Raw genomic sequence first — 13,660 nt, 5'->3', positions numbered from 1 at the left:
AATGAGCCATTAAGCAGCACAGGTGAGACACTCAGGCTTCAAGAACTCTGTTTTGATTACTTTAAAAAGCAGAGAAAGACACCATAACAAATTTCCACTTGATCAGACTATGTTTATTCAGCCTGATGCAAGTCAGAAGAAATAGCCCTAATAGTTTTGAATTGCTATAAAAGGTTATATGAACTTGCAAGATTTATGCATTTATGCCATAAAAGCAAAAGAATCTTATGGAGGCATTTTCTTAATTAAGTAATTTAGCTGTAAAATCAGGGAGAAAGAAGAAATACAAGATTCACATACATCACACCATGTGCCCAAAATGAACTTGCTCTCATTTTTTTCACCCTAAGATTTCCTTTTCAGCTTCCCACCTTAGTTCAAAGACTTCTGCCTCAAGTGAAGCATCTCCTGAACACCTCCACCCATCACTTTTGCCAGCTAATGACTTCCAGCAACTTGTACATACTTATGTTGGAACACTAATTTGTTTCATAATCATTTATTTATTTCCCCCTGTTCTGTGGTGTTTTCAAAGGCAAAGCTTATACACTATTTGTGTCGCAAAACCTTTCACAGAAAGATTCTAACCATGTATGATCACAACCAAAATCAAGAATAGAAAAGAGGGAATCATAATTCTTTAAAGTTTAGGGAATTTTTATTCAGCTTTTGACAAAAGAAAAATGCACAACATGAGAGCTGTGAGTTAAGTTTTATTTGGAGCAAAATGAGGACTATAGCCTGGGAGACAGAATTTCAAATTGCTCTGAGAAACTGCTCCAAAGAAGTAGGTGGGAAGGTCAGTATATATGTGATTTTGGTGAAGGGGGAGTACATACGATCAAGCACATATTTTTTTTGCAGGTTTCTGCTAGTCACAAGGAGCAGTCATCACCATGAAGGATTTTAGTGCTTTTCTAGATATGAGGAGATACAAGAAATATGAGGAGATACAAGAATTGGGCTCATAAAATTAGCTCCTGAAAATATCTATCTGAAGACTTGTTCTGCCAGTTTTTCCCAGAACACAGAGTGCCTCATTTTTGCTCTCCACCCTGAACTCCTTTCAGGGGTTGTTGAAAGTCAGTAGCTACAGCAGCACATGATTTAATCCTTGTAGAGGTAGATGGCAAGTGCAAATTTGTAGACAGAGTTCATGGTCGTTCTTATAAATCTGATAATATAATGCTAGATAACTATGTTAAAGGATAATTATCCAAAAGGGGTATAACCAAGATTCTCATAAAGATACAAAATGAACACATATTAAATATTTTATGTAACTAATTATTAATGAGGAAATCAGGTAAATGTTACAATTTGTTCAAATGAAAATTCAAACAAGCACAAATTTATATGGAATAAACTTTCCTTAGTGAAGAACTGTAGAAAAGCCAAATGTAAACTAGATAGCTAGTGGGAAGCAGCCACATAGCACAGGGAGATCAACTCGGTGCTTTGTGACCACCTAGAGGGATGGGATAGGGAGGGTGGGAGGGAGATGCAAGAGATAGGAGATATGGGGATATATGTATATGAATAGCTGATTCGCTTTGTTATAAAGCAGAAACTAACACACCATTGGAAAGCAATTATACTCCAATAAAGATGTTAAAAAAAAAAAAAAAGAAATGTAGAAATTTACAAATTGATGCAAAACTGACTTTTTCCCATGGGAGGAGAGGGGAAGAGTCAATTGGACCTGCACCAGACAGAATTTATTTGCATGTCTAAGAACAAGAATTAGTTTGCATTGCTACCAGTTATCTACAGTTTACAGAGTTGTAAAATAGTTCAGAGACAATGAAATGTTAGACTGCTAGACTCAGAAAACTCAGAAGGTGTGCTCTAAACAATGACAAATTTTCCATTGGAGACATTAATGATTTTTTTTGCTTATTCCATATTGGCTTAAAATTATAAGCATCATTTTTAACATGGAGTGTGAGGATTCCCTGTTCTTTGATTAAAGATTAACCTGCAATCAAAACTTGGTTTCCTCAGTTTGTAAGAAAATATTTCTGACCTCCTCACAACACATTCAGTTATATCATTAGCTCTTTCTTTTTAATACAACAATAACTACAAAAATCTAACATTTATTGAGGTACATACTACTCTGTATAAAACAAATGAGGATTTAGTGCACAGCACAGGGAATATATCCAATATTTAATAATAACTATAAATAGAGTATAATCTATAAAAATTTTGAATCACTATGTTGTACACTTGAAACTAATACTGTAAATCAATTATAAATAAATAAATAAATACATACATACATACATACATAAAATAGTGGAGTACTGTTATAATCTTATACTGAGATTGGAAAAACAAAACACGACTATAGAATTATTATTTAAAAACTCTAACATTTATTTATTGAGATTTCTTTTTGCCAGGTGGTCTGATAAGTGCTTTACTTACAGAATTTCTTTAATCCTCATGTCAAGTTGATGAAGAATTTTATTATTCTCAGTTTATAGATGAGGAAACTGAACATTAGTGAAGACTCTAAATCACATAGGTAGCATGGGACAGCACTGAATTTTAAGCAGAATGCTCTAGATCTGTGCTGTCAATATGGTAGCCAATAGCCACGTGTGGTTATTGAGACTTGAAATGTGGCTAGTCCAAACTGAGATGTGTTATAGGTCTGTTGGCTAAAAAATTATACAACCTAAAATTTGAGAATTATGTTTTATTCAGTGGACATTCTGAGGACTTCAAGCCCGGGATGAAGCATCTCAGATAACTCTGAGAGACTGTTCTGAAGAGACAAGGGCAGCGTGGGGGAGACAGGATACATAGGAGCTTTGCAACAAAGACCAGGTAGTTAGATCATCAAAAGATTACTGTTAATTAAAGAAAATTGGATATCTCAAGCTAAGGAATTTAGTGCTTTTCCATGTATGCAAAGATGCAAGAGTCTGGGCCCACTGAAATCATTCCTTTGATATGCACCTCAGCTATCTGAGGCCAGTATCCTGATTTTCTCCATCCTGAATTTCCTCAGGGTGCACAGTTGGGGGTGACTGTAGTGGCTGAGGGCTTGGCAGGGGACAGCCCATTTGTCTCCATCCTGAGTTCCCTCAGAGCTCACCCATCTGGGCAGCTATAATGTGATGGCTTGATAGCAACATCCTTTGTTTACTGATTTGGCAGGCAATATTTTTCATTCACAGGTATAATCCACACATTGGATTTTTAGGACTTAGTACAAAAAATCATATTTTGAAATCATAATAGTTTGTATACGCAGAGGCGGAAAGACTTTCCCTCTACCCGCCTAGGTTTGATAGCCGGATCTATGAAATAAAGTGACAATAAGCAAGTTAACAGGAGAAAAGGTATACAAATTTATTAATTTTTAATATTTATGTGCACGGGGACATCATGGGAAAAAAAACTGAATACCCCGAAAAGTGATGAGATTCAAGAGCTTATATAGCCTCTTAATAGGGTAAGGGAAGGAGGCTGTAGGCAACCTAGGGGAGAGTAAATGATTTTCAGGAAAGATGAATGGGCCATTAGAAGAATAGATGGGAGGTATGATAGTTTGTGACAAAGTTTGTCTGAGTGTGGTGTCCACTTCTAGTTTCCTCTTCTGTGGTAGAGTCAATTTTCCCTGCTTGATGAAATTCCCTGGCAGGGAATTTACGACAATTGAGTTCCTTTTGGAGGATCTGTCTTTACGTAGATAAGGGAAGTTCAGAAAAGCATTTCCCTGAATATGTTGTTTTCCTACCCAGGGTAGAGTGGAATTAAACCCTATTCAAGAGGTGAAGTGAAAGTTTGGAATTTCTTAAACTTTCATTTTCTTTTTTTCTTTTCCTTTTTTTTTTTTTTTTAAATTGAGGATGACTCTGATTTGTATGTTCTCGTCCAGAAAGGAGAAAACTTAGACCAGTAAAGACATTAATGACTGCTTTTCCTGCTGACATTTTGCCTTTCTTTTATAGAATTTATGCATTTTAAAGTGAAATGTAAGATCAGGCTCTGAACTTCTTATTGATGATTTTTCAGTGTTAAACTCTATTTTGTTTTTAAATGGGTGGTGGGCAAAGTCTCTACTTATAATATTACATAACAGACATGCCCAAACCTATATTTCTATTAATGATCTGATGTAGAATATTTTATTTTCAAAAAGAGTTCAATAATAAGAGGAATGAATTTCCTCCTTAATTTGCTCTTTTATATTTTTATTTATTTTTAATTCTGCTTTGTGCCTTTTGAGGTAAAATTAGCTTGTTCTAATTACATTTATAAAATAAAAACATCCCCTGTGCCCCTAATGTTTCAACACTTTTATTTCTTTGCATCTGGATATTTTTAGGGCCTAATGTTCAACTTCATGGTCTGTGAGAACACCAACTGATGGTGCAAATATGCATTAAAGCAGGGGAATTTGGGTTACCTTGTCCAGACAATGCTGACAGAAGCATTGTACATATATATGAGATGGCAAATATGACTTTTAAAATAATAATAAATAATAATAATGATATATACATTTACTTAATTGGGAAAATAATGTGGCTTGTTTTTATTATTGTCCTTTATTCTATTTTGTTTTAATAAGTTCACCTAGATATTAGTAGAAGTGTTATGGTTAAGAAATCATGGGTCCTCTACCTTAATTTCTTTTTCTGAAAAAGCTTTAACCTAAAATTTTGTGTTAAAAAGCTTTGCAGTTTTCTGTTAATTCCTCTGAAGGATTCTAATTAAGCTCCAACTCTGTGAGAAAGGAAACTGGTAGATATATAAATTTTTTATTTACAGATAAGTTATAAAGTGATGGTAGGTATTCTTAAATCAAGCTCAGTAATTTGGAATTATCAAGAAAATTACAAAAGTCAGTCAATTACCCATATGGGATGATGTGGTTAAAACAATCAACAATGATTTTGTTTTGTTTCTATTCTTTACCTGAAGTTTTGTTTATGTGGATATAATCTATGTCTCTAATTAACACTACAGCCATTTTGATACTTATTTTTAAGCTTCAGAGCTTTCATGATTATTTTCCCCTGTCCTCATCATTAATAATGGCCATCTGCACTTTTCCTTTAATGAGTTGAGTGATTTTACTTTATTACCAGTATGTTCTGATAATAGCCCTGTTAATGCTATACTCAGACCAAGAAAAACTGCCTGAAGGAATTATGGAATCTATCTGAAATTTTAAAATTAAAATCCCCAAATGTTGTAGTATTCATTTCAGCCATGAACTCATAACCACTTTTAACTAACAAATATCCAGTAAAACACATTTACCAAAACAATGATTTTTTAAAATCTGAAATGAACAAAATCAGTGAAAAAATTAACCCATTTGTTATTCTGACCAGAGCCCCAATTAGAGCTAAACTTTATTATTTTTTTAAAGATGTCCTCTACTTTTCCTCTAAGTAAACCTAGAAGTAAGGAGAAAAACGAACCATATTTTGCTACTTAATAATATTGAGTATCAGGACTAATGTCTATACATTTTGGCTATGTTTACAGAGTCTTCTAATGGGCAAATTTTTCTTAATAATCTGAATTCTCTGAAGGCTAAATTTGTGTTTTATGACACCAAATAATGATTTTTGGCTCTGTATTTTCCATCATCTCAAGTCTTTTTATTGATATCTCTTAAGGTCACTTCCTACTCACAGCACTTTTGACACCAAAACTGTGGAGGTTTTCTTCCGAATCAATCAATTCAACAACTTTCCAGACACCACTGAGTATCTTACAATTCAATTCAATTCTGACCCTAACTACCTGGAGTTAGAAGAGACCCCACAAGTTAAAGATTCAATCCCACAAGATTGCCCCCACCCCCCACTTCAGATGTCAGTTGCAAATCCTGGACATCCTATACTTCTGACGAAATAACTGTAAACCAAGAGTTCCCATGACTGCCTCTTCAGGTTCCATAGTTTGCTAGAACGGCTTACAAAACTCAGAAAAACAGTTTATTTACTATTGCCGGTTTATTACAAAGGATATAATTCATGAACAGCCAAATGGAAGACATGTACGTATAGGGTAAGACATGGGGGAAGGGACACAGAGCTTCCCTGCCTTTTCTGGGTGAGCCATTCTTCCTGCACCTCAACACGTTCACCAGCCTGGAAGCTCTCCAATCCTGCTGTCTAGCTTTTTATGGAGATATCAATTCATGGATTGGGTAAATCATTGGCCACTGGGGATTAACACAATCTTCAGCCTATCTAACCTCCCTGGAGGTCAGGTAGGAAGAGCTGAAAGTTCTAATCCTCTACTCACATTGTTGGTTCCTCTGGCAGCCAACCTCCATCCTGAAGCTATCTAGGAGCCCACCAAAAGGCACCTTATTAACTTAAAGACAGGTGTGGTTGAAAGGGGCTTATTATGAATAACAAAGAACTTTCCTCTAACCCCATCACTAAATAAATTTCAAAGGTTTTGATGCTCTGTGCCAGGAACAAGAGATGAAGACCAAATATATATTTCTTATTATATAACAATATCATACACATTAAGCATAACAATTAAGGCATAGGTAGGCTAAAATTTCCTATTACAAGTAAAAACCATAAAACCCTCAGAATTACACTTTGAGGCCTACTGGGTTCTGTAAAGCTAAGTCTGATATGTTCATCCATTCTGCTTTATCAGTCAATGGGGGTTATAATATAACTAATTTGATATATTTTTTTAACATCTTCATTAGAGTATAATTGCTTTACAATGGTGTGTTAGTATCTACTTTATAACAAACTGAATCAGTTATACATATACATATATCCCCACATCTCTTCCCTCTTCATCTCCCTCCCACCCACCCTCCATATCCCACCCCTCTAGGTGGTCACAAAGCACCGAGCTGATCTCCCTGTGCTATGCGGTTGCTTCCCACTAGCTATCTATTTTACATTCGGTGGTGTATATATGTCCCTGCCACTCTCTCACTTTGTCCCAGCTTACCCTTCCCCCTCCGCGTATCCTCAAGTCCATTCCCTAGTAGGCCTGTGACTTTATTCCCGTCTTGCCCCTAGGTTCTTCATGACCTTTTTTTTTTTTTTAGCTTCCATATATATGTGTTAGCATACAGTATTTGTTTTTATCTTTCTGACTCACTCTGTATGACAGACTCTATGTCAATCCACCTCACTACAAATAACTCAATTTCATTTCTTTTTATGGTTGAGTAATATTCCATTGTATATATGTGACACAGCTTCTTTATCCATTCATCTGTTGTTGGACACTTAGGTTGTTTCCATGTTTTGGCTACTGTAAATGGAGCTGCAATGAACATTGTGGTACCTGAGCCTTTTTGAATTATGGTTTTCTCAGGGTATATGCCCAGTAGTGGGATTGCTGGGTCGTATGGTAAGTCTATTTTTAGTTTTTGAAGGAACCTCCATACTGTTCTCCATAGTGGGTGTATCAATTTACATTCCCACCAACAGGGCAAGAGAGTACCCTTTTCTCCACACCCTCTCCAGCATTTATTGTTTGTAGATTTTTTGATGATGGCCATTCGGACTGCTGTGAGGTGATACCTCATTGTAGTTTTGATTTGAATTTCTCTAATGATTAGTGATGTTCAGCATTTTTTAATGTGTTTGTTGGCAATCTGTATATCTTCTTTGGAGGAATGTCTACTCAAGTCTTCTGCCCATTTTTGGATTGGGTTGTTTGTTTTTTTAATATTGAGCTGCATTAGCTGCTAGTAAATTTTGCAGATTAATCCTTGGTCAGCTGCTTCATTTGCAAATATTTTCTCCCATTCTGAGGGTTGTCTTTTCATCTTGTTTATGGTTTCCTTTGCTGTGCAAAAGCTTTTAAGTTTCATTAGGTCCCATTTGTTTACTTTTATTTTTATTTCCATTACTCTAGGAGGTGGGTCAAAAAGGACCTTGTTGTGATTTATGTCATAGAGTGTTCTGCCTATGTTTTCCTCTAAGAGTTTAATAGTGTCTGGCCTTACACTTAGGTCTTTAATCCATTTTGAGTTTATTTTTGTGTATGGTGTTAGGGAGTGTTCTAATATCATTCTTTTACATGTAGCTGTCCAGTTTTCCCAGCACCACTTATTGAAGAGACTGTCTTTTCTCCATTGTATACTCTTGCCTCCTTTATCAAAGGTAAGGTGACCATATGTGTGTGGGTTTATCTGTGGGCTTTCTATCCTGTTCCACTGATCTATGTGTCTGTTTTTGCGCCAGTACCATACTGTCTTGATTACTGTAGCGTTGTATTATAGTCTGAAGTCAGGAAGCCTGATTCCTACAACTCTGTTTTTCTTTCTCAAGATTGCTTTCACTATTCGGGGTCTTTTGTATTTCCATGCAAATTGTGAATTTTTTTGTTCTAGTTCTGTGAAAAATGCCAGAGGTAGTTTGATAGGGATTGCATTGAATCAGTAGATTGCTTTGGGTCATATAGACATTTTCACAATGTTGATTCTTCCAATCCAAGAACATGTTATATCTCTCCATCTATTTGTATCATCTTTAATTTCTTTCAACAGTGTCATAATTTTCTACATACAGGTCTTTTTTCTCCTTAGGTAGGTTTATTCCTAGATATTTTATTCTTTTTGTTGCAATGGTAAATGGGAGAGTTTTCTTAATTTCACTCTCAGATTTTTTCATCATTATTGTATAGGAATGCAAGAGATTTTTGTGCATTAATTTTGTATCCTGTGAATTTACCAAATTCATTAATTAGCTCTAGTAGTTTTCTGGTAGCATCTTTAGGATTCTCTCTATATAGTATAATGTCATCTGCAAACAGTGACAGTTTCAATTCTTTTCTGATTTGGATTCCTTTTATTTATTTATTTTTCTTCTCTGATTGCTGTGACTAGAACTTCCAAAACTTTGTTGAATAATAGTGGTGAGAATGGGCAACCTTGCCTTGTTCCTGATCTTAGTGGAAATCAGTTTTTCACCATTAAGGATGATGTTGGCTGTGGGTTTGTCATATACGGCCTTTATTATATTGAGGTAAGTTCCCTCTATGCCTACTTTCTGGAGGGTTTTTATCACAAATGGGTGTTGAATTTTGTCTAAAGCTTTCTCTGCATCTATTGAGATGATCATATGGTTTTTCTCCTCCAATTTGTTAATATGGTGTATCACATTGATTGATTTGCATATATTGAAGAATCCTTGCATTCATGGGATAAACGCCACTTGATCATGGTGTATGATCCTTTTAGTGTGCTGTTGGATTCTATTTGCTAGTATTTGGTTGATGATTTTTCCATCTATGTTCATCAGCGATATTGGCCTGTAGTTTTCTTTCTTTGTGGCATCTTCGTCTGGTTTTGGTAACATGGTGATAGTGGCCTCGGAGTATGAGTTTGGTAGTGTTCCTCCCTCTGCTATATTTTGGAAGAGTTTGACAAGGATAAGTGTTAGCTCTTCTCTAACTGTTTGATAGAATTGGCCTGTGAAGCCATCTGGTCCTGGGCTTTTGTTTGTTGGAAGATTTTTAATCACAGTTTCAATTTCAGTTCTTGTGATTGGTCTGTTCATATTTTCTATTTCTTCCTGGTTCAGTCTCAGAAGGTTGTGCATTTCTAAGAAATTGTCCATTTCTTCGAGGTTGTCCAGTTTATTGGCATATAGTTGCTTGTAGCAATCTCTCATGATCCTTTGTTTTTCTGCAGTGTCAGTTGTTACTTCTCCTTTTACATTTTTAATTCTACTGATTTGAGTCTTCTCCCTTTTTTTCTTGATCAGTCTGACTAATGGTTTATCAATTTTGTTTATCTTCTCAAAGAAACAGCTTTTAGTTTTATTGATGTTTGGTATCATTTTCTTCTTTTCCTTTTCATTTATTTCTGACCTGATCTTTATGATTTCTTTCCTTCTGCTAAATTTGGAGTTATTTTGTTCCCCTTTCTCTAATTGCTTTAGGTGTAAGGTTAGGCTGTTTATTTGAGATGTTTCTTGTTTCTTAAGGTAGGATTGTATTGCTATAAACGTCCCTCTTAGAACTGCTTTTGCTGCATCCCATAGGTTTTGGGTTGTTGTGTTTTCCTTTTCATTTGTTTCCAGATATGTTGTGATTTCCTCCTTGATTTCTTCCATCATCTCTTGGTTATTAAGTAGTGTATTGTTTAGCCTCCATGTGTTTGTATTTTTTTACAGATTTTTCCCTATAATTGATATCTAGTCTCATAGCATTGTGGTCGTAACAGATATTTGATACAATTTCAATTTTCTTAAATTTACCAAGGCTTGATTTGTGACCCAAGATATGATCTATCCTGGATAATGTTCCATGAGCACTTGAGAAGAAAGTATATTCTCTTGTTTATGGATGGAATGTCCTGTAAACATCAATTAAGTGCATCTTGTTTAATGTATCTTTTAAAGCTTGTGTTTCCCTATTTATTTTCATTTTGGATGATCTCTCCATTGGTGAAAGTGAGGTGTTAAAGTCCCCTACTATGATTGTGTTACTGTCGATTTCCCCTTTTATGGCTGTTACCATTTTCCTTATGTATTGAGGTGCTCCTATGTTGGGTGCATAAATATTTTAAATTTTTATATCTTCTTTTTGGATTGATCACTTGATCATTATGTAGTGCCCTTTGTCTCTTGAAATAGTGTTTGTTTTAAAGTCTATTTTGTCTGAAATGGGAATTGCTACTCCAACTTTTTTTTGATTTCCATTTGCATGGAATATCTTTTTCCTTCCCCTCATTTTCAGTCTGTATGTTTCCCTAGGACTGAAGTGGGTCTCTTGTAGACAGCATATATATGGGTCTTTTTTGGATCCATTCAGCCACTCTATGTCTTTTGGTTGGAGCATTTAATCCATTTACATTTAAGGTAATTATCGATATGTATGTTCCCATTACCATTTTCTTAAATGTTTTGGGTTTGTTATTGTAGGTGTTTTCCTTCTCTTGTGTTTCCTGCCTAGAGAAGTTTCTTTAGCATTTGTTGTAAAGCTGGTTTGGTGATGCTGAATTCTCTTAGCTTTTGCTTGTCTGTAAAGGTTTTAATTTCTCCTTCAGATCTGAATGAGATCCTTGCTGGGTAGAGTCATCTTGGTTGTAGGTTTTTCCTCTTCATCACTTTAAATATATCCTGTGACTCCCTTCTGGCTTGCAGAGTTTCTGCTGAAAGATCAGCTGTTAACCTTATGGGGATTCCCTTGTATGTTATTTGGTTTTTTTCCCTTGCTTTTTTTTAATATTTTTTCTTTGTATTTAATTTTTGATAGTTATATTCTCCTTGAATTTATTCTGTAAGGGACTCTCTGTGCTTCCTGGACTTGTAACTATTTCCTTTCCCATATTAGGGAAGTTTTCAACTATAATCTCTTCAAATATTTTCTCAGTCCCTTTCTTTTCCTCTTCTTCTTCTGGTACCCATATAATTCAAATGTTGGTGTGTTTAATGTTGTCCCAGAAGTCTCTGAGACTGTCCTCAATTCTTTTCATTCTTTTTTACTTATTCTGCTCTGCAGTAGTTATTTCCACTGTTTTACCTTCCAGGTCACTTATCCGTTCTTCTGCCTCAGTTATTCTGCTATTGATCCCTTCTAGAGTATTTTTAATTTCATTTATTGTGTTGTTCATCACTGTTTGTTTGCTCTTTATTTCTTCTAGGTCCTTTTTAAACGTTTCTTGTATTTTCTCCATTGTATTTCCAAGATCTTGGATCATCTTTACTATCATTATTCTGAATACTTTTTCAGGTAGACTGCATATTTCCTCTTCATTTGCTAGGTCTGCAGGGTTTTTACCTTGCTCCTTCATCTGCTGTGTGTTTCTTTGTCGTCTCATTTTGCTTAACTTACTGTGTTTGGGGCCTCCTTTTCACAGCCTGCAGGTTCGTAATTCTCATTGTTTTTGGTGTCTGTCCGTAGTTGTTAAGTTTGGTTCAGTGGATTATGTAGGATTCCTGGTGGAGGGGACTAGTGCCTGTGTTCTGGTGGATGAGGCTGGATCTTGTCTTTCCGCTGGGCAAGTCCACGTCTGGTGATGTGTTTTGGGGTGTCTGTGGCCTTATTCTGAATTTAGGCAGCCTGTCTGCTAATGGATGAGGTTGTGTTCTTTTCTTGCTAGTTGTTTAGCATAGGGTGTCCAGCACTGTAGCTTGGTGGTCGTAGATTGGAGCTCGGTCTTGGCATTGAGATGGAGATCTCTGGGTGATTTTCCCCATTTAATATTATGTGGAGCTGGGAGGTCTCTTGTGGACCAATGTCCTGAACTTGGCTCTCCCACCTCAGAGGCTCAGCTGTCCTGACACCTGGCTGGAGCACAAAGAGCCTATCATCCACATGGCTCAGAATAAAAGGGAGAAAAAAAGAAAGAAGCTGATAAGATAAAATAAAATAAAATAAAGTTATTAAAATAATTATTTAAAAAAAGTTTTAAAATGTAATAAAATAAAAATATAAGAAAGAAAAATGAAGAGTGCAACCAAACCAAAAAAAAAAAAAAAACCAAAAAACAAATGCATGAATTATAACAAGCACTAAAAACTATACTAAAAAAAAAACAAAAAAAAACAAAAAAACAAAACTAGACAGACAGAACCCTAGGACAAATGGTAAAAGCAAAGCTACACAGACAAAATCACACACAGAAGCATACACATACACACTCAGAAAAAGAGTAAAAGGGAAAAATATATATATATGGTTGCTCCCAAAGTCCACCTCCTCAATTTGGGATGATTCGTTGTCTATTCAGGTAGTTCACAGATGCAGGGTACATCAAGTTGATTGTGGAGATTTAATCTGCTGCTCCTGAGGCTGCTGGGAGAAATTTCCCTTTCTCTTCTTTGTACTCACAGCTCCTGGGGTTCAGCTTTTGATTTGGCCCTGCCTCTGTGTGTAGGTCGCCTGAGGGCATCTGTTTTTCCCTCAGACAGGACCGGTTAAAGGAGCAGCTGATTCGGGGGCTCTGGCTCACTCAGGACGGGGGGAAGGAGGGGTGCGGAGTGCAGGGTGAGCCTGCAGCAGCAGAGCCCACAGTGACGTTGCAACAGCCTGAGGCATGCCATGTGTTCTCCCGGGGAAGTTGTCCCTGGATCACAGGACCCCGGCAGTGGTGGGCTGCACAGGGTCCCGGGATGGGAGGTGTGGATAGTGACCTGTGCTTGCACACAGGCTTCTTGGTGGCAGCAGCAGCAGCCTTAGCATGTCATGCCCGTCTCTGGGGTCCACGCTGAAAGCCATGGCTCGCGCCAGTCTCTGGAGCTCCTTTAAGCAGCGCTCTTAATCCCCTCTCCTTGCGCACCATGAAACAAAGAGGCAAGCAAAAGTCTCTTGCCTCTTTGGCAGGTCCAGACTTTTTCCTGGACTCCCTCCCAGCTAGCTGTGATTCACTAGCCCCCTTCAGGCTGTGTTCACGCAGCCAACCCCAGTCCTCTCCCTGGGATCTGACCTCTGAATCCGAAGCCTCAGTTCCCAGCCCCCACCTGTCCTGGCGGGTGAGCAGACAAGCCTCTTGGGGCGGTGAGTGCTGCTCAGCACCAATCTTCTGTGTGGGAATCTCTCCACTCTGCCGTCCGCACCCCTGTGGCTGTGCTCTCCTCTGTGGCTCCAAAGCTTCCCCCCTCTGCCACCTGCAGTCTCCACCCACGAAAGGCCTTCTTAATGTGTGGAAACCTTTCCTCCTTCACAGCTCTCTCCCACTGTT

This window comes from Balaenoptera borealis (genome assembly GCF_965194805.1).
Source record: "Balaenoptera borealis genome assembly, chromosome: 17".
Lineage (NCBI taxonomy): Eukaryota > Metazoa > Chordata > Mammalia > Artiodactyla > Balaenopteridae > Balaenoptera > Balaenoptera borealis.
This window is presented reverse-complemented; position numbering follows the sequence as displayed.